Below are 22991 nucleotides of genomic sequence, written 5' to 3'. Positions count from 1 at the left end.
CTTGGTAGTTATACACTGAATCATATCTCATCATATACTAAGTTTCTAGTGCATTTTTAATTCACTCTAGAGCTTCGGGGAAAGTGATGAAGCTACTCTTTATTCAGAAAAAAGTGACTTGACAGTTGAAAGTAGTAATTTGCAATCTGACCTAAATACTTCCTACCCGGATTGATCTTCTTAATCTGAGGTAGATCCTATCTATGTATGACTGATCTGTGTACAGTATGACTGTGGGTCTCATGTTTACCAAACCACCATCAACCAAGATCTGAGCGAGCTTGAACTGTCACGGTTAGAATTGCAAGTGGTTATATACCTTTAGCAATTCCTAAAGTGTGTCTTGAACTTCTGAAAGCCCTAATCTCCTTCCATTCCCACCCTACCCTCTCTTCACTATTATGCTTCAATGTTTGTCCTTTCTGGGCTTGGATTCTCTTTGAATAAAAGGCATCTTCTCCTATTTCTTGTAAGAAAAGTATCTGTCATTGGGATTCAGTGTAAGATGTGAAAATTACTCTTATGTATCACTGTTTCTCTTACTTTCAGCCCAGAGCAAATTTACTTTTATAAAAAGTAATGTAATTAGAATATAGGAATTTACACACTTCAGTTTAGCATAAAGAGCTATGTTGACACAGACCATTAGCGGCTGATGCCAAACCCAAATGTCTGAATCTTTAATGTAGATCCAGGATATAAACCTACAGCAAGGAGTTTGATTTTTCCCAGCACTTTTTTCCTGAAGGTCTGCCAACACGTCTTTGTTAAGCCCAACCTGTTAAGGTGTCCAATCCCAGTTCAGTTAACCAGGAAACCATTCATTATGAGCATAAGGCATGCACTGGGGTAGTCACTGAGCCAAATGTTTAACCACCCACACAAAACAATATCCCTTCCCCATTCTTCTTCAGTGTAATAACCCCTGGAGAGCTTGGGAACCGTTAAGAGTCATTATAAGCTTTGATTCCAGCATGTCTTCAATCATTTTGATTTCTGAAGTGGAATGTATGACTGCACACTGCCTGACAGTCTTTCATAAGGTTCATCTTGTCAATCACACATGTTCTTCAGAAAAGATATCTATTGTTTCTACAAAATCTCCATGATTTCTGCAGTTTTAGAGGACAAAAACTCCTTGGGTAGTAAGATGTCCTCCAGAAGATTTTCTCATAGACTGTCAGAGAGTAAATGAGAAATGCAAGACACCAAGGACCCCTTCTTCTTGATTAGACTTTATGTTTGCATCTACTTTTTGTCTTTGATGAGGTTTAAAAGGTTCTTTCCTGAAAAGCTTGTCCTTAGGTATTCTAGTTTTACTGTTCTACTTGAGGCATTTGGCCAAGTTGTGTTTCGCCAAAGGATTTGCCAGTCTTAAAGGTCTTGAGATACTTTGAGACAATTTTTTTCTCCTTCATGCTTAGTGTGTCTTTCCTAGGAATCTGAGATGATCTAAAAGCAACTCTGACCTTCCCACTACTCAGGAGGTCTGATGAAGCAAACCTTAGAGAGTAGGTAGGAAATAAGTGGAGCAACATAGTAAGCTCACCATTCACTGCCTGATTTGTAACACAGTCCTGAGAGCGAAAACTTCCACAGTTCATCTTTTTCTGGTACTAGCATCAAATCCATCGCCACCACTACAAATGTTTTCCCTTTCTCTGAAGCTGACATGAACAAAACCGTGTTACTTTGAGGTTCACTGTCTGCCACCTCAAAAATATAGCCTTTAGACTGTCTGTAGGCTTTATTTATTTTTTTTTTTTTTGAAAAAGGTCCCTACTTCCCTATATCCTCCAAAGCTATCTTTCAGGTTTATTTGGATTCAAATGTCCTATGTCTGACTTCAGAGATTTCTCACTCCCTATTTCAGACAACCTCCTCAACAAATCATTACATGAACACTCTGGGTTGGAAACACTGATGTCCAATGGCACTGCAGGTATCATCTAACCAGACATCATTACCTCTTCCTGAGAGAGATGTAGAGTCACAGTTTCACAGAAAGACATGAAAGAATAAGGTTGAAAGAGCCCTGTGGAGAACACTCAGTCCACGCTCATACAAACACATACGCATGCACACACACACTCGCATCCTGCCCATTCAAAGTGGGGTCAACTCGAGCAGGTTGCTCATGACCTTGTCAAGTTGGATTTTGAATATATCTAAGGATGGAGACTTCACAACCTCCGTATGCTTCCTTTTTATGTTAGAGCTTTGTCAGGAGCTCCTTGTTCATCCATGCAGGCCTCCTGCTGCCTTTGATTTCCTGCTTGCTGGCCTGGACTACTCTTGAGCTTGGCAGGGAGGTGATACTTGAAAATCAACCCATGCTCCTGGACCCCTCTGCTCTCCGGGATGGTCTCCCATAGGATTCTTTTGAGCAGAGCCCTGAAGAGCCCCAAGTCTACTCTCCAAAAGTCCACAGCTGTGATCCCATTTTTTGCCTTGCCCCCTCCTTTCAGGATGCCAAACTCTACCAGTGAAGGTTCTGCAGCCACAGTTTCACCCAGTATGATTTATGCTAATAACCTAATCATTTTGGTGTGGTAACAGGAGAGTGACATTTCTCAGACTGTCAAGGATCACCATGACAAAAATCGTAGTCAGGTTTTTGCCAGAACCAGACTCTGTGACTCGGTGTCACCTGTAACAATGGGTGGTTCATGAATCCTGGCAAAGCAGTTAGGTGGTGACAGTTTGGCAAAGTATGGCATACAGTTTGAACCTCATATCCAACCTTGTATCATATAAGATCTCATAGCACATTAACATGGCTGCTCTAACACTCCTCCTGCAGTACATGAGCTTTATCATTACTTTTGTGTTGACTACAAATTTGGTACTGATCGCAGGTGGAGCGTGATGAGTGTTTCAGAAGTGACAAAAGTGTCCATGAGCATGGAAGGTCTAGCAAGCTAATACAGGTGGGACATAAACAATTTTCAGGCAACAGTACCTTAAAGAATAATTACCAAATGCCATGTTAAAAGCATTTGATTGTCTAGCCTGAGTAAGTATATTCTTATGTACAATTGAGTTAACTTGGAGCCATCTTTGGTGAAAGATTTAAGTTACACATGTGGAAGTGCAAAGCTCCTGTAGCTGCACTGCACCTCAGCTCTGCTACTGGAGTTTTTAAATGCTTTTCTCTGTGAGATGGAAGTCATTTGGGAAATTATTGCAGATAAGAAATTTATGTCATTCTTTGTACAAGGAGCAGTGACAGGGGGTGCTTTATCTCATTCTGTACAAGTGGTGGCTATTTGTAGAATACTGTGCAATTATTAGTTCATAAGGACTTGTTTTATCCTTTAGTGAGGGAGATGTAACAGTATTTTTGATCAGGGAATGGTTACTAAACCAGAATTTGAAAACAATTTCCTTCCAGCTAATGTTGCAAAATGAGCAGGATGTGCACTTGTTGACTTGAACGTCACTCCGTTCACCTTTCGCATGAGTTTTTGAAGTATGCTATAGAAGTGTGGGAAAGGGAATAGCTATAGATTGCTTTTTTATAGATTACTCATTGCCTTTGCTATTATAATAGGGCTTGAGTTTCAAGGTATAGAATTGGACAGGAAGGGAAAAATGAGTTCTGGAGTATAGTTGTGCAGTCTCATTGGAATTTTTAGTCTTTTATGCCCAGTTTCAAGATAGAGCTCAGTTTATCATTGGCTTTTGAAGCACTGTCTACTGAAACACATTCGGAATGAAAAAGCTGATGTATTTTATGTTGCTCTGGTGTAAACACTCCTGCCATGATAGACAAGAAAATCCTGTCCAGAGCTTTCTATTACAGTAGTACTTTCCATCATGTACTTTTTTTATTGGTGTTTTGTGATACTTGTTTACAAAATTGCTAATTAAAAATTGTGTCTCATGTCTTAAACTCACCACTGTAAATTCTGAAAGGAATGCTTGTAATTCCATATAAGCCAGTGTATGTCCCAGTCTTTTCACAACCCAGTCTGAAAGGAAATGCCAAACATTATGATAATCAACTACCAAAAGAAATTCCAGATGAAAAGCATGTGTCTTTAGCAGAAGGCATAAGAGCAAAAAAGTTTGGGTTTCATACACATTTTTTGAGTACTTACATGATTTGTTGACAGTAAGAAGTATACACCAGGTGGCACAAGTTCAGACAACAAATTATTTTCTTCCCTTCTGAAGATGTTAAAAATTACATTTTATTGGTGAGACAAAACATTAAGGCCAGTTGTGTTGCACCATGGCAACTTCCTTGGAGACGTCCTTTATTGGCCTCTCCTTATTTCTTCTCTGAATGAAAGATATTTCCCAATAATCAGTAGTTATTGTGCTGTTTTACTAGGTTTTGGACAGATTAATCCAGAAAGGAATAGTAGTTCTCATTAATATGCAGTCAAATCAGAGTTTCAGTGGAGGACGTTTGGGATTTATTTTGAGATCTAGGAATGGGAATGGGCTGAGATTTCTGAGGTGATCATCATTACAGACATTTTTTTTTTTTTCACTGCAGTGCTGTTCATTTTATTTTTAGGGTGATTCTTTCTTATTTCTTTGAGGGGGTCCCATTTTATACTCTGGCTTTAGGATAGTGCTAGTGAAATAATTCAGGAGACAGCGCAAAAGCTGCAGTGCAGAGGTGGAAACAAGAGGCCAGGGCTGAGGAAGGCATAGGATCTTCTTATGCTGACTTCCCCAAAGCTGTGTGTCTCAAACCACATCCTTAGTTGTAAGAACATAGCCTAGAAAATTATTTACTGTAATCCGTAGTATGAAGTACCAGACATGCTGTATTAGCTAGCAGATAACATCTGAAGTATTAGCACCAATTATTCAGATAATATCTGAAGAATTAGCCTTAAAGAACTAAGGCACCATTAAATTAAATCGCACGACAGAATGGAATTAGAAGACATAATGACATTTTTATCACAGAATGAAAGCTGTCTTTATTAAGTGTTACTGACAGACAGGTCACTTCATTTCATGGCAAGTTCAGTCATGTTGGCTTTTCCTGCTAGCAGCAGTGGGTGTGAATGAAGGAAGTGTTGGATATCTCTAATAATATGCTGAATCCCTTAACCTCAGCAGCAGCCAGTGAAGGTATTGGGTACGCAGTGCTGTTCAGGAGGCAGTCAGACAATACTGTTATTTGTTCTAGTTTACATCTACTATTACAAATACAGCTTTACAGCTGAAACGCTGTCTGGCATGTGACTGCTGTGGTATAAAGGGAGAACAAGCAGGCGGGAGGCAGAAGAGCAGTTGTTGCCTAAGGTGAGTTGCTCTCAGATGTGCTTTGTATCTTTCACAAATATGTCTCCCTGTGCTGTTTATCTGCAAAAGGCAATGCTGATACACTGCATCTTTGCTGGTTTTCAGGGCCCTGTCCTCAAGGCCATGTACTAGCCATCGCTCATTTCAAAATGAATCATTCATTGTGGGGACATCCAAAGGTTATTTTCATGTCATTCTTCTACTTGGCGGCAGGAACTTGGTAATGAGTTCCAGCAAGACAATCAGATCATACCCGCGTCATATTGCAATCTCATTGTGTTGCACAGTGTCATCCTGGGAGCCCTGTGTAAGAAGTCGTTCCTGCACTAATGGCATGCAAGCAAGGACACCGTCATTTTGAAAGAGCTGTGGCGGTCCCTCTGTCAGGACAGCAGGGCAGCTTCTTGCCTTGGAGCAGCAATCAGAATTTTAACATTTCTGCTAAGCCAGAATGCTTCTGATCCGACCACCATTCAGCCTAGATTCCTGATGTAGCTCAGTAGTGGGTTCAGAATAATCATTTGTCTCCGTAAGCGAGATGCATTAGATCCTCTCTTTCAACATAAATCAAGCAGACAGCATACAATTACAAAAGTCAGGAATGGCAGAGTGTGCATATACAGGGTTTCTAGCAGCACTTGCAGTCTTATCAGCGTGTTAGAGCCTTTGGTGCAGGGCTTACAGTGGGTTGGAAGATTCTAGCACCAGCAAACATCCCATTTTCCTATTTTTTAAGAGTATCTAGAATAATGGTATACTTATCTGAAGCCAAGCTTTTGCACACTGCCCCAGCAAAACTGAGTAACAGTAGGGGTGACTCAGCCCCCAAGGTGATCTGCATGCTGCCCCGTTGCTGAAATCACAGGGACCATTTCCACACCCTTCAGAGCTCTTGAGCAACCTGCAGATACTTGCTTTTGTCCCAAGCAACCACAGAGAGGCCTGAATCACAAAGCTAAGATCAGAATCTGGATCTGAAGCTTCCATTCCTGGTACTTGAATACAGAAATTTTGTCTAGGGGTCTAAGGCTCACCCCAAGGATATGAAAACACTTTGTGAGAAGGTAACATAGATGTGCATATTTTCTAGCGAATGTTAATCTGAAATGGGATGTTAACATTCTGCAGGCAAGTTAACAGCATATTTGCATATCAGGCCTTTGATATTGAAAGTTGTAGCCTTGAATCTGCATGTGAATACTTAAATAAGTGGCCTGATTTTCACATTTGTAACTGCTGTTGAAGTTCTAACTGCAACTGAAGTTGATGAATATTTGCAAGAGCAGTAATCAAGACAAATTCACTGTCTTACTTTAGAAGTTCACAGGTGAAAGCATGGGCCCATTAGGAATTTTCAGCTTAAGGTGAGGCCCTTGTGAAAGAAAAATATAAGGACAACCCAGGACAAAATCATCAAGTGAATTAGGTTTATTGCATGTACATGATGGGGAAGATTGATAAACTCAGAGAAAAGACATTCACATGCCTAAAGTGTTATGCTGGAGCCTTGGAGATTTCAGTCCAGCTCTTGGCTTTGGTGCAGTTTTGTGACTCTGGGGTAGTCGATTAGGCCAGGATCTGCAAAGATCTCATCCAAGATGAGGCTGTCATCCTCAAAGGTCATTCCAGAGCCAATTAATTACCTCTGAAGATTTAAGTTTTATTTCTTTGTGCCTGACTTCTCCTCTTTTATAAAGTACACAGCTGCATAGATTGAAGCTGCCTGTCTCCCAGGAGATGTGTTTGAGTTACTGTGACTCTTTTCTAGAGGTTCAGAAAAAGAAACACTCTAAAGTATACAGCATGGAGGAAAGTTAGTTTAAAGGCCCTAAGAAGTGAATGATTAATATTATTATTTTATTAAAGAATATATACACTATAAAAACAGCAGAGGATTGACATAGGTTACATGAATAAATAAAGTATTGGCACAGTTCTTAGATACAAAGAGTACAGACCTCAGACAATGTAAGTGAAACTGGGTTTTCTTTTTGCAAAAATATAATTTGTGAGTTACCAAGTATACTTTAAAGTATGGATCTAGAAGACCTCTGAAAGAAACATCACCTTCATTCTGTGTATTTTGCATGAAAAGATGCAAATTATAGGTATGAGCTTATTTTTAAGACTTTATGAACTTTAATCTCTTAAAATGAAAACAGAATCTGTAACTTAGAAAAACAAAGGCTTGCTTTCTTCCTTTCTGAAATAAATCTACCTTATAATCCTCTGGGAAGGATTCAAGCAATATATTTCACTCTCATCACATTTCATAAACAAAAAAAACTGACACAGAAAAAAGCACTTGAGTTGGATTATAGTTTTGCTCCACACCTTAGAGCCAGGAAATTCATCTACAGGTGACACACTGGTTTTCAATGCAACCTGGTTTGTTTTCACAGTAATGCCAGTGAGAGACACTAGCTGAAAGCTGAACTTCCTGCCAGGAGCTGACGCAGGCCACACTTCTAATGCAGGATTTGCATTATTTATTTCTCTTTTGCATTACTTAACCTAATATATTGTTGGGGATTGCATTGTTGGGAATATTCACCCCACTGAAGTCACTGAGGTGATTTCCCTATCATGCTTTCCACTTGTGTAATCTGATTTATTTTTCCCCCATCTCATATGCCTTAACAAGATCACTTAAGTGAAAAACACTACAAAGATTTTCTTCTGGTATGTGGTGCAGTACAAGCTTCAGGCATCTAGGCATCAAAGGCATAAGTCCCACCACCTCTGCCATTTCTACAACATCAAATTCCTTGCACATGTACATAGTTCACAAGTCTCTTCAATTCAGAGGTTAAATGGTTCTATTTCAGGTGTGAAACAGGTGAATATGTGAATATAATTTGCATCTGATCATTTAATGCCCATTAGATTCCATGGAAATATTTTATTTGAAAAAGCCTAAGATGAAGCATTGTATGAGTAAAAACCAGTAAGAAGGGGATGTTATAGGAGGGTACCAACTGAGAATATTGTTACTTACACCAGAAATAAATTCACAGCATCCCTTTGAAAGCATCTTTATTTAAACACAGATTGCAAAGCAAAACATATTCCCTGCTATTACTTGCATCCCAACATTTAAATATTTCTAAACTTATTCCCAATTAATATCAATGTGATTTTTTTTATATCTTGAGCAAGATAGCAACCAGCAAACACTAAAAAAACCCCAGAAACAGAGTCAGTGCTGAAGTTTATAGCAAGTGGGTAAGTTAAGAGCCAGTGGGTATCAGGGCCCAGCAAGGACCAGTGGCTCCCTGATGGACTGGGAGCCAAGCACCATATCCCAGCAGGCGGGGCAGAGGCCTCTCTGCCCGGGCTCCCTCCCACACTATCCCAGCTGGGCCAGCCAGGGGGGCCCAGAAATCACAGCCAGGTTCAGCCACCATCCACCAGGCAAGTTCAGGGCAATGAGGCAATCCGAGGTCAAGCCAGAAACTCAAGTGATAGGTCAGGGGTCTGGATCAATGCAGCCCATGGCCAGGCAAACCCGAGGCTGAGGCTGAACCAGAGACAACTGCTCCTCCAATGTAGTTCAAAAGAGTGAAAATGCCAGAGCCTAAAGGGGCTTCTGGGCCCATGGGTGATGGAGTGTTTGGGGAGGCTCTAGGTGAGACTCGTCAAGGCCAAATGGTGCACTCTGGGCCCTCACAGCAGGCAACCTCTGTTGCCGTGAGATCCCTAATGCTGGAAATACTTTTTTCACCTGCTTGTTGTGCTAGAGGAGTTCAGCACAGTCATTAAAGAGTTAGGCTGGAAATACTGAAGGAACAAAACTCAGGAAGAGTCAGCAGCCTTTCTTCATTCAGCTACACACTGCAGAAGTTGAAGTTTCAGCTTATGAGACCATCTGTGACCTTTCTGAATGTTTGATTTCTTCCTCAACCTTACCCAAATCTTCTGAACAGAAGTAAAACTCAGTCTAAATAATTTCTGAACAACAAAGGAAATATACAGAGGTTTTCCTTCCAGTTATTGCACAGCAGTAAAGCCCTTTCTGAATCTCATTGCCTTCACTCTTCGAATGACAACTGAGCTTTAGAGACATATCTCTTTTTTTTGTAACTGTCTCCAATGCATACCTCTAAGTGTAAACAGTCCTTCCCTACTATACTGTGTGAGGTTACCTGTTCAGTGCCAGATACTGAAGGGATTTTAAATCACATGTGCTTGCTCTGGGCTTGATCTCATGTCCCTCGTCAGCAGCAGCAAAATTTGCCAGTGTTGTGTTTCCTGGCCTTTGGTTTTGCTGAAAGCTTGAAAGCAGCATGATTTTCAGAGTGTATCTTCAGTTCTTTTTGTAAGCCAGGTATATTTGAATCCCAATATAGCTACCCAAAAGCACATCATCATTTGGAAAAAACCCTTGTCCATGGATTTCATCATTCCTTGGGTTTTTAATATTACTACTACTGTCACTGGTGATGAAGTTTTAGACTAAATTTGTTTATATTCCCAAGTGAGAGGTGTTATATGGGGGCAGCTTATTACTATTAACAGGCACTGCACATTTTTTTTTTTCTAGGGAAATTGCTTTTACTGTTGCATCAGAAAAAAAGAATGAAGAAGTATTACCCCTGACATCATGCACAATGAAATTAAGTGCTTTCCCCCACATTTTGGTCTGGTATTTCTTTTTGAACAAGATACAAATAATACATTAGCAGGGCACATTGTTAACGCCAGTAGTGTTGTCAGTGAAATGCATGAGAAATGTAGAATAAAACCTAAAATAAAATGCTTGCCTCTCATATACATTTTGAGCTGCATGCTTAAAAGCTTTCCAATGTTTTTTAAGGTTCTGCCTTAATGCAGTGTTCAAACATGGACTAAAATTATGTTCTTGTATATTCCTCTGAACAGGAATAGAATAAACTAATGCCCAAGTGATTTTCAGAACTGATGACAAAGAGGTACTCATATTTTACTTTATGTGAAACAGAATAATTTATGATCCCAAATTGAAAGTAACCTGCAGCAACAAGTTACTGCATGTGTACACAAACCACCCAGGAAATAGCAAGCTGTTGACTGGCTAACTGAGCCTTCTCTTTTGAACACAAGTGCTGCATTGTATTGTCAAGTCGATTTTGGAGTTTGTGCTTGTAGTGTTTTGCTGTGTTGTTTATGAGCATGTCAGCCTACGCCTGGAAATTCTCAGATTATCCATATGGGCCATAACTGATAAGAAGCTTCCGTTTATTAATGATATGTGCCATTCAGCAGCCTCAGTGAAATCAGTGTCTGATATATTAGACAGGGAGGGTCTCATCCCAGGGGAAGTCCTCTCAGCTGAATCCTCTTGTAGCAATACCCCAGTATCAGTCCCTATCTTTCACATAAAGATTTTATTTGCTGTCCATTTAGCATCAGCCAGGATGAAAAATAACATTTATACTTCCTGCAGGTGATCCAGTGCTGGCATGGCTCTTAAGAACTGGAGCACACTGGTATCTCAATCATTTTAGCTGCTGACAGGTGCAGCAGATCAGAGCTCAGTGCTATTTATGTGATTTAAGTGTTTGATAGGATAGAATGTTTTGCCTCTTGGCAGTCTAGAAATTTGTTAACCTGAAAGGTAAAAGAAAAGTTATTTTCCTATTCACAACAATGGCAGAAACAGCCTCTTGCACTTATGACAGAATGGGTTAGAGTGGCTGTATCCATTTCTTGTTTTGTCCAGGACTTAGCATTTTTGGTCCAGATTTTTTCCTTTAATAATATTTGGCTTTGATAAGAATATTGGGATTTCTCTTTGCAAGTGCTTCACTAACAAGTTGAAGCAAGCAAAAGACTACCGTACCATTTCAGTTTTTCTGTCATTGAACCACTGTAGAGCTTATAACCAAAACCAAATGTCTCACGCCCTTTTTCTGTTCTTATTTCTTGTTCAGGAAGATCTACTGATATCCATGAGGAAAGACTCATTTTCTGTTTCCCATCTGATCACTCAGCCTCAGACCCAGCATGGGCACCCTTTTGGTCCGGAAACGCTAAGTATGGTTATTCAGTATGGCTACTGGTGTACTGTGGAGATTGTATGAAAGATAGATGTATCCATTCCCTCCTCCTTTTCTGCCCCGGGTCACCACAGTAAAATGCAGCACAATAAAATGTAATTATAGTGCTTTTTAAGGCAGTCTAATTAGGAAGTCAAGCTTTTCCCCATGTACCTTTTAGCCAGAAGGTATATAAAAGACTGGTAAGGCAGCAGTACCTATGCATGAAACATCCTTCTGCCAGGCACCCACGCTGAGGCTCATTCCCCACTGCCTCCAGTTAAGCAGAGTAAGCAGTTCCCAGTGCTGATGTTGCAGTGAGCACAGGCCCTTCTGCAGCAAGAGGAACGTGGGTAGCCCTCCTGGGGACTGCTTCAGCCCAGGCAGGTCCACACTTCCACCTGAAAGCCAGGTCTGACACAGCAGCCTCTCGTCGGCCTTCAGAACTTGCTCTTAATGATATTAAAAGTTCAACACCAAATCTGAAATCTGTGTTTGTAGCCCTGCACTTTTCATGCACATCGAGTTCACTACACCTGATCATTACTTACATACAAATAAGTTTTGCTCTCATGTGGAAGCTACTGCTGTGTTGTCACTGAAGTGGTTCCCCATACTTATCCCTAGCTGTAATCACTATTAGTATTATGAGATATGATCAAAAGGTCAGCGATGGGAAATTTGATTGATACATGCTGTACTAATATTGTATGTGAAGAATTTTAGAGGAAAAGGAGAACTGTTTCCTCTTTGTACATAACTCAGCTCTTTAAGATTGAAGTTTTCACCTTCCTGATTTACTTCATGTCAAACGGCATGGGTTCTAAAGCAGCTCTGTGGGACTCAGACCACCTCTCTCCCATAATAAAAATGACCATTATTTAGTCCTTACTTCTGTTTCTAACCTTTTATTCTTCTACATGAGTCCTTTCTCCTCTCCTTTTTTAAGGAGCCTTTGGGGGCAGACATAGTTGATTTATTCCATGGAGCCAGAGTATCCTTACCACCTGGGTCTCCCCTGCCTGCAGGCATCAGAGCAGGTCCCGAGCCACAGTAAAAGCTGTTAACCCTTCCCCGCTATTTCAGGCATAGGCCTCTCTTCACTGACTATATTCTTCATTCTGTTTTCTACTAATTTTCCTGGTAAAGGCATCAACTTACTGAGCTGTAGTTTTCCAGACTTTTAAAAGACTTAGCTTTAGAACCAGGCTATTTTATAGTCTGATACCAAATATATGTATTTGTATATGTATATATAAGTATAAATGAGAGGTTTGGCACCTGATAAGTTTTATCTCCACATATAGCACGCTAGAGTCAGGATTCCCTTCATGTGTTCTCCATTTGACTATTCCTTAAACCTTGGAAGCCACTCTCCATTCTAATAGCCTCCTTATCACTGTTTAATTACATGGGCCCTTATAACAGCTTTCCAACATAAACGTAACAATTTTTTCTGCAGTCCCGAGTCAGTAGAGCATTTTCACAAGTTCCAAGTCTGATACATAAACCCTGACAGCCCTGACACTACCTTCACCCCTGGGAGAGTCGGTTTAGTTCAGCTTTACCAAGTCAAATACAGGCTTTTCTCAAAAATAATTGTCAGAGAAATAGATGCATCTTTTGGACTACACCACCTTGTGGTACTTCCACTCCACTGCACCCCAATTGTTTTAGAGTTACAGGGCAGGCACTACTCCAGAGTTCATCCTTGTTTTCCTATATTACAGTGTTGCTGAGTTCAGTTAGATATCGTTCTTAGTATTAGTGTTTATATTGGAATAGTGATTTTTTTTTCCAGTTCTTTTGAGACCAGGAGAAAGGCTAACAAATGTGTAGTCACAAGAATTTGTGGTCTAAACAGTCACAAAAAGGTGAAGTACAAAGGAACAAGGCCAGTGTAAGATAAGTGGTTGGCATATGAAGTAACTTTTATTAGTATATCATCTTTCCATCAAACTTGTAAAGGCAAGAGCATTTACTCAAGTTATGTACCAGGAAAGGCTTGCAATAACAAGTTATCTGGAAACAGACTTAGTAGAAAAGAGAGCTATAGAAAGAGATCAGGATAGCCAAGCTAAGTGAGAGTTGACAGACATTTTTACATTCACAGGAACTTCTGATAAAATCCAAGAAGTGATTGGGTTTTCTTTCAGCTAATAAATCAAGTATAAAATTATACATTTCACAAGAGATTTAAAGTTAATAAGTTTTATTTCTAAACATCAGTGTTTGAACATATACTGCATTAATTTAAAAAATAACTCCACTCCTGCAAATATTTTAACAGCATATGACTAAAATTATTTGTACTCAGCAGAGGCCCTGGCAGCTTGTAAAATGTAAATGTTGCAGTGACATGTGCAAGTGGGCCATAAATCCTGGATACAAACATAAAATATGAAGATCTGAGTGTCTTAGCTCAGTCCTTCTTAACTATATTTGCCCTTGTATTTGCTTTTTGTAGTAAAGTGAGAAAAGCAAGCAAAGCCAATTTCAGTGAAGATCTTTGTCCAGGTCTGTGTTATGGCTGCTCCCTGGCGTTACCATAAGGTGCGCCAGGGAGCAGCCCCAGACCCCGGGGTGGCGGAGTAGAGAGGAGACAGGACTTTCTGGGGCACATTTTGCTGCAGAAGCCAGCAGGGGCCAGTGCAAGCTCACTGTGTCAGGCTTCAGGCTGTGCAGCACAAGCCCAGGTAGCCCTTGCAGGCACCCTACCCCACTACTTCCCTGGCAGCAGCTCAGCACACCCCTCCATCATGTTACCTGCGGAAAATCTCCTCTGGTACCGTAACAAAGCAAGCTGAGCAGAACCAGAGAGTGTAGCCACATGGAACCCAGAATCCAAGTACCAGGCAAGGCTGTAGCAATCAAACAGGACCATAATAAAACTAAGAAATCAATCCTCAAATCACAAACAGATCATCCAGTGATCACCCGCCAAGTCTAAAGTGACAAGAAAGCAATCCATTCCACAAATCAGGATCAATAAGGTCCACAGCCAAGAACAGATGTGCCTGCCACTGAGACAGAAAAGAATATTCCTCCAGCACAGCTCAAAAAGAGAGCAACCTCTCTGGGCTGAGCTTAAATAAGGTCGTGGGCCCAACTGGGGAAGTTCCAGGTGAGGCAAATCAGGATCATTAAAGTGAATTGGTGCCCTCTGAGCAGAGACACTGAAAGAGAGGTTACTTTTCATTTTGCAGCATGGAGTTACTCATGTGTCATTGCTGTATGAAGTGTGTTATTCTGGGAAAGAAACATCTTCTGCACCTGGCAGGGCCTTGCTCATTTCTGGGAGGAAGAGGAAGCAGAAGGATTCAACCCCAGAAGAATGTCACCTCTGATGAAATTTCAGGTAACAAAGGCAGCTGTCTGTGAACAGCAGAGACAAAGGACTGTCCCTCTTTGAAAAACATTGTTATTTAATTTGTGTTGTTATATGTCAAGAGAGTAATGCTAGGCTTGAGCATTCACAACAATCTTGTAAAAATGTTTGTTGATCTGTGAGTCTTTGATTTCAGGGCATTTCACTAGATATGCCTTAGTTTTTCACAAAGGTTTCTGAAATTGTGAAATGTATTGCCATAAATTAAGGCTTGAAAATTCAGTGCCAGCTCATGCAGTGCTACTGAGCTGACTGGTACAGAAAGGCCCAGGGGCCAAAGATGATCTGTGCAGATACCAGGTGCGCTGGGAGAGCAGCACTCAGCACCCTGTCCGTATGCCTCCCGTAATAGCCAGACATTTACTGCTAAGGTACAGTTACCATTGCTGCAATAACTTTTGCATAAAATTTCAGGCCTGAAATTGCTTCCATTCCTGCATCTGTTAGAACCTGTGCTTTCCACACAGATCTGGGCAAGCATACCATCCAACTGGCAGTCAGAGAATCACAGGATGGTTTGGGTTGGAAGCGACCTTAAAGCCTGTCTACTTCCAACCCCCCTGCCACGGGCAGGGATACCTTCCACTAGACCAAGTTGCTCAAAGCCCCGTGCAACCTGGCCTTGAATATTTCCAACCCAAACTATTTTAGGTTTTATAGGATTCTATGACTCTATAGAATGTCCCAAGGACACTCCTATTTCTCTACAGCTTTTTAACAGATTGATCATCTTCTTGTTGGAGACTGCCTCTGTCACCCAGCAGCCCACGGTTTCCTGTGGTGAGGATTGCCTCCTGCAAACATGGTACGTTTCCCTTGTGTGGCATGCATTGTAGAAGCTGGGACACCGCTGTTGCAGAGGCTGCATTTGCATTTCCAGTGGGCAGCTTGTTCAGATTCTTCACTTGTAAGGACGTGTGTACTGGCTAGAAGCAAGGTATCACCCGCAGGGCTGAGAATGACAGTTTTAGATGGATCAAATTCCAAACTGAAACACCCTCTGAACAACTCTTCTGGAAAGAATCTTTCCAGAATTTCAGCATCTCCTAAACAGCTATTGACTTGTTTATGTTGCCTTACACAGGAACAGGCAGAGCTCACAGTCCAAATCAGATAGTTATCTTCTACACCACTGTGTTCCATATGCCTCCATTCTCATCTGGCTCTGTTTTTCCAAAGTGCTCTAGACCACAAAGACATTCAGATGTCCTCAATGATGAGATCAAAATTTAGCCTTGTTAATTCCCATGTAGCCTAGCGTAGGTTGTAAATGTGTTAGCCAAGCAGTGAGAGAAGATTTAGCCCTTCAAAGTTAGAGATGCTATTGTTTCATCCAGCACCACTGAAATGCCACCGCCTCTGCCATCAAGCTGACACATAACTGCCACCCATAGCACGCAGTGCTCACTGCGGTCTGTGACCCTACTCATAGAGTTTGGGCCTTGGATATCTGAATGAGAAGAAAAATATGATCCATACAATCAGGAGCTCAGGAGAAGAATATGAATATGACACAGTAAGTATATAAATGTATTTACTCTTGGTAAAATATGCTAGAGAACTGAATGCCCACGGGAGTTATTTGTTATTGTAATAGAAAAGCAGCATCATGGAAAGACAGAAGTGATCCAGTGACTTTCAGCAAGAAGAGTGAGCAAAGTTGAGGAGTGTTTCAGTGTCAGAGGGTGAGCTTCATTAGAGAGAACTGAGGAGTCACGGAGGTCTCTTCACCAAACGCAAGGCAGAACCTCAGTGAGTCAGCCCAATCTGTTTCGGTTTGCACTTTCTCCTTTACTCATGTGAGATTTTCAAGAGCAAATTAATAAGTAAATGTCACAGATGGTTATAGAGTGTCTGTTCTACTGTCTGATTAGATATCTAATGCAGTGCAAAAATTGAAAAGTCAATTTTCTCTCTAAACAATTTTTTATGATGCACTGCAGGGATGTTACTTGCTTACGCAGTCAATATTCATTATGGGTACCTTTTTAAGTCTCAGATGCTGTTGATTTTATGCTAGCTTCCCAGCAGTTTAATGTATAATCAAGTTATTTGTGCTTAGCGGCATACAATGAAGAACTGTTTGCCACACAGAGCTACCAGGACGTAACGTAAAGAATGTCTGCCCTGCGCAGCAACAGCGAGTGAAGGAGAGTGGGCTGCTCAGGCACAGAGGCGGGCTGCAATTGCCATGCATTCACCCCATGCCCACCAGCTTCTGATCCCTCACTTCAGGATCACAGTGCAAAAATGAGAGTACTGTTTCTCATGCTATTCCTTTTCAACCTGAACACTTCTAGTGCACGAAGAGTCACACATGTAAGGGTAACTGAAACTCATTTCAGTGTGCTTTGCTACAGTGACAAACCATGTCCTCATCTGTAGAGGAGAAGCTCTGGTGTGTAATGGCTCTTTAAGGAATTCTGATTTTCTTCTAGAATGGATGCTAGAACAAATGAGGTGGTGTCAGTGTGAGTGTGCTCTTCGTACTGTTTATCTGAGCACCTGACATGAGAACACGTGATAGGAGCTGACCTCTTGCTAGGTGACTTGTGGTTCAGTCTCCCAGGTCCCCTAATGACGCTATGTACACTAAAAGGTTATTTTTCTTCAGTATTGATGGAGTTTCATCATTCTATGCCATTAAGAAACTTCATCCAGTAAATTAATGTAAAATATGGCACAGATGTCACATGGTTTGTATCACACATTCTTTACTAAAATTGCTTTATAATCTCCAATTTCCACATCCTCTCTTGTCCTTACCATTTTCTTGAAGTCTGTAAATTCTAGCAACACTGGCTAGCATAGGTTATAATTCTTTCTTAAAGTGACATCCATTTGGTGTCCCAAAGCAGAGTACTGTGTGAAAAAATCATACTTTCTATTGGCAAGTGTGAAGAGAATTGTATCTAGAAAATCTGGGCTACTTTTTTTAACCATTAAAGTGTTTACACAGACAAGGTGTTTACATGAGTGCTCTTTAGCCCATATCCAGCCTAGCCTTAAGCTAATTTAACATTAAGAGGGTTTTGCTTCATAATTATGACTCAGCATCAATTGCTGAATATTTATCTTAATGTAGTAGTATAATCATAGAATGGTTGGGGTTGGAAGGAACCTTTAATGGAAGTGCTGTTTACTTCAGACTTTTTTTTTCAAATATATCTTGCAGTTTATACACAAAAAAAAATTGCAGCCAAACTCTTCTCTGAAATTTGTCAGAGACTTGTGTGTGCTCAGAGCATCTCAGGATCTGGAACTGGGTAAATTTTCAGAAGATGAAATTCTGAGGGGAAAAAAAATACAGTATTTTTGAAAGTCTGACTGGTAGGGTAGTGAACACCAACAGCATGACAGTAAACAGCCTTCCGGATCCCTTGGAATTCAGTAACACACAGGCACGTTCAACGGGGCTTAGGACAGTGCTGCCAACCATATGCTCAAGATACTTAATGATGTTATTACACAGTGCCATGTACTGCAGCAAAGACAAGAAAACAATGTCTGATTTGCATTGTGTTCATTAGAAATTAAACTCAGACTGATTACTGGTAGACTTTTTTGTATGAGGTTCGTGTGTTTGTAATGTGACTCTAGAACTGATCTTCAGTGGAGCCAAGACATTTTCTGTTTTTTCAGTGAGTTTGTGGAGAAAATAATAGACTTGTATATGTATGTCTATGATGCAAAATATATTGGAATTAGAGTTATTGCTGAAGTTTTCTTTATGATTTGGGACTTCCTATGATGAGGAGAATAAGGAAAATTTGTGCACAATAATTGTCCTCTCTCAAACGGTCATACAACTTTGCAAATAAAATCTTCCCTTTCAGATGCAATCTAAAGGCAACTGTAGAAGCAACAGAAGAAAATTGGTGGTTTTGAAAGGGCAACTCACACTGCAGCGGGTGGGTATGTCTTCACAGAAATTACGGTAATAGCTTCAAGTCAGAATTAGGTTTTGGAGCTTCCCCAAAACTCTAGTTTAGATCTAGTATGACCATTTGATTGTGGAGAGTACTGGACTGGTATTTTTAAAAGGAATAGAAAATAGGAGACAGTCCTCATTGTGACTCAGCTGCCTTAAGAAAGAAGTAATAAAAGAAATTGTGGTCAGATGCTACAGTCACATGACCCTCAATTGATCATTACAGAGGAGTGAATGATCTGGGCAAAAAGGATCCTATATTGTGAAGAAGAGGAAGGATAGAGGATGATTTTTGGGGGGAGGGGAGCGTGATAAGTCTTGACTGTGTTTTTCAAAAGCAAATGTAAACTAGGGGTTTTGTATTTTGAAGATAGAAGAACACAGGTATAGAGTGACATGTAGAAGGAAATCTGAGGAAGTGATGGTTTATGTAAAGTTTTGGATTTTATGAAATATGGAATTTAGAAAACTTGAGTGTGGGGGAGTTAGGGATTGTAAATACTGTGTAAAGTGGCTGGGTGTGGTGAGGTTGTGATTTTGCTCCTTACTGAGTGCTAATGGGAGTGAGGAGTTGTATGACTGGGACAGGGCAGTTTCCTCTGCTTCTGCCCTTTATACTATTTTGTAGCTCCAGGCAATGAAAATCCTTGTATGGCTTTATGAAGTTCTATAATATCAAATGAGTGACTTAATGGGTGTATAATGCTAAGCCATGATGCATGACTAATGGTGTTTCAGGTGCTTAGGTAAGACCTGCTCCTCTAACACAGTGGCTCATGACAGTAAATACAGTGATATCTGCAAACTGCTTTCCACACAGGCAAAGGTCAGTGCCTGAGAAGTTCCAGGTCATCAAATGGGTCATCAAAACCCATAGCCTTTAGCAGATATGCTGCTGCAAACATTAGCTTTGCTTCTTTTCTATTCTTTAAGGACTTGTGCCTCCTCTCCCCCCCCAATTCACAAGTTGTTGTGTGTGAGGGATGATGACCCGTGATTGATTATAAGGCATTGTAGTGTATATGTCCATTGCATATTTCATTATCTGAGCTAATAATTTGTTTTCTGGTTCCCATGTTCCATATTTATTAGTGGTGGCTGCAAAACATGTCCTGGCACACAAGTATTACTGCTGGCACCTTGGTGTGATGACAGAAAGTTATCTTGGTAAAGAATAGGAGGCCCTTTGCAGGGTAAATCCAGTTGTTTTAAATTCCTTTATTTGTTGCCGTTGTCAGTGTAGTCCTCCTGGTAGTGTTTGTAATTATAAAGGAAAGAATTGATCATTTGGAATTGATCACTGTGTTTGGAGTTAATCATCTGAAATTGTCCAGAAAGAGTTGTTTGCAAATAGTATCAGGGATTTGCCTTCTTGTTATAAAGCAGAGAAATCTACTGTGTGCTCATGCATATCCTGTTGTGTTTATCAAAACACTTCTACTGAAGTCCAGCATGCATGTATGATCTTGCCAGCACCAGCCTGTTTATTATGCTTGTGTACTGCAAAAATAGAAAAGGAATCTCTTAGTTTTTCCCTTTTGAGATTTTTTTTTTCTACCTTTAGTAGTCTGTTAATGATTTGAGGTCAAGTTATTAAACAGCTGAACTTGAATTTCCAATTACTTATTAACTTAAAATTATTTGAATATTAATCATGCAAGGAGCCAGAAATGTAACACAGCCTTTAAAGACTCGAGGATCATCACATTCCCTGCCTGTTCTAAAGAAATCATGGTTACCCTTTCATTTAAGGGGTGAAATAGTATAACCAAGTTGTAACTTGTCTTAGATTTCCAGTGCATATAAACTATGTTTATTATGAAAGATGAAAAAATAATATTCCTGTGCATTGACTATTTACTTTCTTACGGAAGGAACGGAAGCATTCTAATGCCTGCTATGTGGCCCTAAAGAGGTCTCTCCCCCCAGCCTGTGATACCTATTCCTAGTCTGCACTGACCAGTCTCTGCAAAGTACTTAGCAGGTAACTGGGTGTGACTCAGAGAGATCAGAAATAGGCCATTTGCAGCAGTAGTTCAAGCGTGAGAGTGAAAACTAGAAGCAAACCTGAGGCACCTTCACGGAGCCAATGTGAAAATCAACACACCTAGTTTAACTGGAAAGGAGAACTATAATTCTTTATTACTTTTAATACTTCATTGTACTAATTTTTTTACTGAGACATCTTTGCATGAGTCTAAGTAATTTAAGCATTGGGTTTTCAAAACTTGTTTGTAAACTTAAAAGGCTATCTCCAAAAAGTTAAATTAATCTTAAAATAAAAAGAAAACCTTAAAAGTTGGGAGTCAGGATGAAGCTTGAGTTACACTGATGGGTTAACATCCCATTGCCTTGTTGTAAGCTCCAGTTATGTGGCCTTCAGTTTTAAAAATTCTCCAATACCTTCTGATACCTAACAGCTTTATGGTGTAAGTGTCCAGCAGGGTGGCAACCTTGTCAGAAACTGTAATAGATTTTATACTACTTTGGTTTAGAGACTTGGAGGTGCCAGACTGTGCTTGCTCTCTGATGCAAGAGCGTCAGGCATACTGCTCAGGTGTCTGAGGCTGTGATAGGAAAAATCAAACCTGTGGTTGTAAACAAGTTGGGAAGTTGAATGGGTTTGTGTTAAACAATTACAGAAGAGACGGAGCAGCTCCAGAGGCAGAGCTTGGTGTGAAGCTCCAAGCCCAACATAGCATGGAGCTTCAATGCTGCTGTGACTTAAGCAAAAATCTCCTATGTTGACTTCTACCTGTGTTTTGAGAGACTTCTCAGTGTTATATGTACCAGCGAAATCCTTACTTAAATATTTTTTTCAGGTGTAGAGCTAGAAACTGCAGCATAAACTGTCATCCCAAATATCAAGTATATTGTGTTGTGTGTACTGCAGTGAGTCTAGCTCTTGAGGAGTATACCAGAGGATAATGATGTGATCAGGAATCAAATATTTATGGGTCTGTACTGCATCTCCCTAACAGAAAATTATATAAAGCATAATGCAACTTGATATAAATCACAGTGCAATAAGATGGATATGAAGGGAAATTCAGGCTCAGTATTTTTCATGCTCTTCTCTCTGTAACTCCCAGTAACTTCCAGTTTTTGGTGTGGTCTTGTGAATAAATTGCTGGCTATGAATGGATGGGCAAACAGTAGGAACTTGGAAGGTGTGTGTTGGTTCAGATGTTTTTTTACAGCTTAAACATCTGCTTATGTGATTAGCTGCTGAGCAATTAAGCTAAGCAGCAATGCTGTCTCTCTTACAGACAGAATTCTTGCCCAACAAGTAGTATTCATAACACAGTTAAGCAAAAATTTAATATACAGCCGTATGTGATTGATCAAGCTGTGTTGCCACAGCTTCTGTCCTAAAGTTATAAATCCATATATATGTACTTAGGTCTGATGTGATTGTATGTATTGGTTACTCCACCAAACACTAAAGATTGGCATATATCTGGAGAAGAAAAAATGACTTTATGAATTAGAAAACAAGCAAGACGAGATTAAAGCATAACCATGCTTCCAGCACAGGATGTTGCAGGGTGTGCCCTGTCAGCAAATGATTACTAAGAGTCAGCAGGTTGCCTCTCCTTATAAAGTTAGTGATTAAAGTGTTAACTAGAGCCTCCCCGTAGGTGTAACCATGACTAAGGGAGCACTCCTGTCAGGCGCTTGGAGGAAGGAGAGTGGGTAGGTAAATACTCCCGACATGCACCGAGGTGTGGGGAGTGTCCTGGCTTTCCAGCACTCCCAGCTTAAGCCAAAGAGTCATTAAGAGCTCTGTGGGTTCCATGAAGTAGCAGCAGTAGCTGTCGGCCGGTGCAATGCTGTCATGCCTCTTCCAGGGCTCAGTGAAAGATATGTGTAACTCCTCCTCTGCTGCTCCTGCTCTGATCCTGTGCACAGGTGAGTGAGGTGGAAAGCTGGGGCTGCTCTGCCTGCTGTGTAACCTGCAGTGTCAGTAGAAAGCGGGTCCTTCGCCGTCACCCAGGGCTTGAATCAAAGTCCTTTGTGGTAATTAGGGTGCCGGAGGGAAGGAGAAATGTTGAGTCAGAAATTCTCATCTAAAAAGTTCCTAAATCTCAAGGTGGCTTGTGTGAATCAGAGTTGTGATTAAAATGGGCAGATAATAGATAGTGCTGCCGCTCGGTGTGTACATGGGCATAAGCCTTCGCTGCCCTTCATTCAGTCGGCGGTGTGATTTAAAGGGTTACATCAGTGACCTTGCGTGTTCTTTTTGGCGGGTAAAAGCTATCTTTCCTAAGCAACCTGAAATAGAAAGTAACTTCTCTTCATAATAACAGATTATTTAGTGTTTGAAATAGATTTGGTGCAAGCCCTGCTCTGTCATCGTTGTGTCAAGGGACGGAGCTTGTGT

General features: G+C 40.6%; 1 protein-coding gene across 7 annotated transcripts in view; it reads left to right on the top strand.

The window, feature by feature from the left end:
- Positions 1-22991, top strand: part of RASSF6 (Ras association domain family member 6) — a 91243-nt gene that overhangs the window by 49179 nt on the left and 19073 nt on the right. For 2 of the 7 annotated variants that reach the window (XM_033007878.2, XM_033007890.2), the window contains exons 2-5: positions 11184-11286; positions 14569-14646; positions 15387-15481; positions 18513-18587. The gene's annotated coding sequence lies outside the window, so the exon portion shown is untranslated. Of the gene's footprint in view, positions 1-11183; positions 11287-14494; positions 14647-15386; positions 15482-16097; positions 16193-18512; positions 18588-22333; positions 22520-22991 lie in introns of those variants that run through there. The other 5 variants (XM_033007900.2, XM_033007911.2, XM_033007884.2 and 2 more) reach the window with 4 other exon arrangements.

This window comes from Tyto alba, unplaced genomic scaffold (genome assembly GCF_018691265.1).
Source record: "Tyto alba isolate M040663 unplaced genomic scaffold, T.alba_DEE_v4.0 Super-Scaffold_23, whole genome shotgun sequence".
Lineage (NCBI taxonomy): Eukaryota > Metazoa > Chordata > Aves > Strigiformes > Tytonidae > Tyto > Tyto alba.
The sequence above is the reverse complement of the archived record's forward strand: the minus strand, read 5'-3'. Positions and strand labels throughout refer to the sequence as shown.